Here is a 4,226-nt window from a genome sequence, read left to right on the forward strand (position 1 = left end):
GTGCAGACTGCTCCCCACAAGGTCCAGAGGCCTCTTGGAATGACACTGGATAGGCAGCCTCATGCTATCCCTTCACTGCTCATCTGATCCACAGGAGGGCCGGACCATGTCGCCTCTGCCCAACCACACAGGGATCATGTCTCTGATGGCATCGAGCATGCAGACAAAGGAGGGATGGACCAGGGCATGTTTGTGTGTGGTAGTATGTGTCTGTATGTGAGTGTGTGTACCTGCATGTTTTTGTATGTATGTGTGAGTCTATGTGTGTTTCAGGGCTGTGAACTCACTCCCTCTCATATTGAGACTTCGCAAAGGCATAGCCTTGCATTCCCTGTGCTGATTCTGGAAGCATCACGTGCCTGGGTCAGTTTGTTATTTGGGGCTCAGGTGTCTTTTCTTGGCACACAGCATGACTGAGTGGTCCCCTTCATTGAAGCTGCAGTCTCTCCTATCCCCTCCCCAATATATCTCTCACCCCAATCCCTGGCTTCATTCCCCAGCCGTCCTCTGAGACAGACCTTCCTTAGCATTTCATGGTGCCAGAAAGTGAACAACTTGAACCACAGCTCCAAGCTTTTGCAGCCTCCTGGGGTGCAGGTGGCTCCTTTTTCCAGCAGGAGTGACGGGAACAATCCCTCGGCACCCCCTAACCTCTTTTGAGTCACTTTCTCCTGGCATCCCCCGCAGGTAGGCAGGAACTCTCCAGCTCCTTGGCTGGAGGCCTGACCCAGAAACATGAACTGCCAATGTGCCCCTGTCAGTTGGCACTAGGAAGAGGGGGTGGGCTGAGCAGAGAAAAGTCCCCCACCCCTCTTGGCTTGGGACTCAAACTCTGAAGACCCTGTCTGAGCCGGTGGTGATTCTCAGGAAGTATCTAGAGCACAAATGTTCTCTGCACGCCCCCCCCCTTGCTGGCAGACCCCCAGGCTATCTGTCTATCTGTCTGTCCCTGATCCTCCTCAGAGCAAGAGACAATTTAAAGAAGACACCCAGTAAGCTAACACAGGAGGGAATGAAGCCGGGCATCCAGCTCTACACAGCCAACCTCCAAGGCCTCGCTGCTCCCCCACAAAGGGTAGGCTTTGGACGGGCAGCAACACAGGAGGCATTTATATTGAGGGCCAGGGCTATGGCTTCCAGGGGTCCACATGTGGAAACTTTGAGTTCCATTCTTTTTTTTTTTTTTTTTTTGGTTTTTGGGCCACACCCGTTTGACGCTCAGGGGTTACTCCTGGCTATGTGCTCAGAAATCGCCCCTGGCTTGGGGGGACCATATGGGACGCCGGGGGATCGAACCGCGGTCCTTCCTTGGCTAGCGCTTGCAAGGCAGACACCTTACCTTCAGCGCCACCTACCCGGCCCCTGAGTTCCATTCTTAACACAGCACATTCTGCCAAGCACCACCAGGAAGAGCGCCCCTCCACCAGCCAGCAGAGAAACGTCTAAGGAGCAGGAGAAAGAGGAAGGGCAGGGGCCATGAGCCTGCCAGGTGGGTCTTTAGATTCAGTTTCTAGATTCAAAGGTTGAGACCTGGAGGGATGAAGAGCAAGGTTCTCACTGGAGTGAGTGAGGATGTTACAGAATCCAATCTAAAGTCTTGGTATGGAGCCAGAGAGATGGTGCCAGGGGCTGAATAGAGCAGATTGTACTGCTAAGATCCAATACCACCAACAACCCCCCATACCCCCACAGACATAGTCTTCAAGCACTGCCAGAAACAATCCCCTGAGCACGAGATAGGAGTCACCCCTGATCACTTTTGGGTGTGAAAAAACAAACAAAACAAAACAAAAATTACAGCTACTTGCTACTTGAGGCACTTGTACTTGCTTTGCATATGGCTGACCCAGGTTCAATTCCCAGCATCCCATATGGTTCCCTAAGCCCCACCAGGAGCAATCCCTGAGCACAGAGCCAGGAGTAAGCCTGAGCACCATTAGGTGTGGCCCCAACCCCTCACCAAAATGTATTTGGAAAACCAAGCTGAGTTGACACAGAGGACCAGGGACATGAATGACTAAATGAGACACACTTCCCCCGAACTGTCGAAGAAACCAACCCGAATGCAATCTGCTCACTTTGCCTGCACTTCTGAAATGGAGCGAAGAGAGATAACTTGCTGGGAGCATCACAGCTAGATCAGCGCAACAGAACTTTAACTCCTCCCCAGTATCTGGCCCACCATGGCTGGCCGTCCTGGCACTGTCTTTTAGTTCCACACCCATATCTTGTTTCCTGCTCTGGCTGTGGGAGTGACCTGTTAGTAATCTCGAATGAGATTTCATGTCAGTACCCATAAAAGTCTCGACTCCAGGGCTGGAGTGATAGCGCAGCGGTAGGGTGTTTGCCTTGCACGAGGCTGATCTAGGATAGATCTCGGTTCAATCCCTGGCATCCCATGTGGTCCCCCAAGTCAGGAGTGATTTCTGAGCGCATAGCCAGGAGTAAACCCTGAGTGGCACCAGATGTGGCCTCCCCTCAAAAAAAAAATGTCTGGAGTCGGAGTAGTGTAGATAGAGATCAAGGACTCCTCTGGGCCTGTGAGAGCAGCAACTGGCCTAGGAGCTTGCACTGGGCAGGGTTATTTCCAGGAAAACCTGTTTGCTCTTCCTCACCCTCCTCTGGAAGAAAAGGGTAGAGGGGAAAAAGAGGACTTGGCCATGTTATACTCAGTCCAGACTCCATCAAATTTGTGGTACCAAAGGCCATTCACAGGAGGAGGACTGAAGGAACACTGGAAGGTACATACATGGCACATGTACATGCCTGCACATGTGGATCCCAGCATACACACATGAACATGTGAGTCTGTGCACATGGGAGTGCACATTGAGGTCCTTCAAGAATGCAAGGTCAGGAGTGAGAGAAAGGGAGTGTTGTTTAGCATGTTAGGGAGGAAAATTACCAGGAGTACATTGTGGGTGTTTTGGGGAGATTCAATGAGGGAAGGACTATGTGCAGCTGAACACACACATGAAAGAGAAGCAATGGGAATGCCTGGAAAGGGAGGGCTCAAATAGCAAATTGTGGCCATGCAAGGCCATGCAGTGAGGATGAGGGGTGGCCCAGACAACCCCTTTTTGACTCTAGCAGTCTATGAGGCAGCTCTGGGGACCCCTGACTCTCTGAGTTCCTGAAACATGGCATGTCCCCCAAAATTGCCCCAGCTGGATTTGTGCTCTACCAATGCATGTGGTGCTCAGGTGGGCAAACATTTGCACATGTGGTGCCTTAAACTCTTACACCTGCTGGGGGCTGCCCTAGTTATCGGACACCAAGTCTGCAACTGGCCTGAATGGAATTTCTTGGGTGAGTGGCTGGGGCTTGGGAGCTGCCCCAGTGAGGGACACAGGGACTAGTTGGAGCTTTGAGGACTGTTTCCATCACAGCTGAGTCCCACCATCCCTGGGGCTCTTCTGGTGCTTTACATGGGGGGCCTCTTTGGGCCCTCTGACACTTGGTCCTTTCAATGGCAGTGGTGGTGGTGGTCAACCATGTGACATGCTTCCAACACAGGTATTTCCCCCCCCCCCCAGGGTCCCCTTTCTGGTTCAACCGAACTGGAACAATGTTTGGCACAAACCTGATGTATATTATGAGCCATGGTCACTGAGTTGGAGAAATAGGACAAAGAGGGTGGATTGCCTTGCATGTAATCCACAGGAAATTCAATCCCCAGAATCCCATATGATCCCCTAAGCAGTGCTAGGAGTGATTTTTGAGTGGAGAGCCAGGAGTAATCCCTGAGTACCACTGGTATGGCCCCAAAACTAAAAGCAAACAAAAAAGAACTGGGACTGGAGTGATAATACAGTGGGGAGTGTTAGGTAACACCTTATTTTACCTAAAACAAAGACCATCCCTGGTTTCTTTGTATGTTTGTTTACAACTTGGATTTACCCCAAAACAGAGATTGTCTTATTTGTAAACCTGGATGAGGCTGGCTCAAGATAGCCTGAGCTATCTGTCCTTACTGCCCCACCCAGGGGTGGTCTCTGTACTCAATAAAAAACCGGCAGTTCTGGCAGGCAGCTGGCTCTCCATAAGAGGTAGAAGACTGCCAGACTACACGTGTTTCACCCTCAGCCTGATTTGGATTATTTCATGCACAACCCTGATTCAGACTCATTCACCTGAGTTGGGGTTGGAGATACTGCACATGGGGGTGATTTTACAGGGAGGGCGTTTGCCTTGCACATGGCCAACCTGAGTTTGTATGGTCTCCC

This window comes from Suncus etruscus, chromosome 8, assembly GCF_024139225.1.
Source record: "Suncus etruscus isolate mSunEtr1 chromosome 8, mSunEtr1.pri.cur, whole genome shotgun sequence".
Taxonomy (NCBI): domain Eukaryota; kingdom Metazoa; phylum Chordata; class Mammalia; order Eulipotyphla; family Soricidae; genus Suncus; species Suncus etruscus.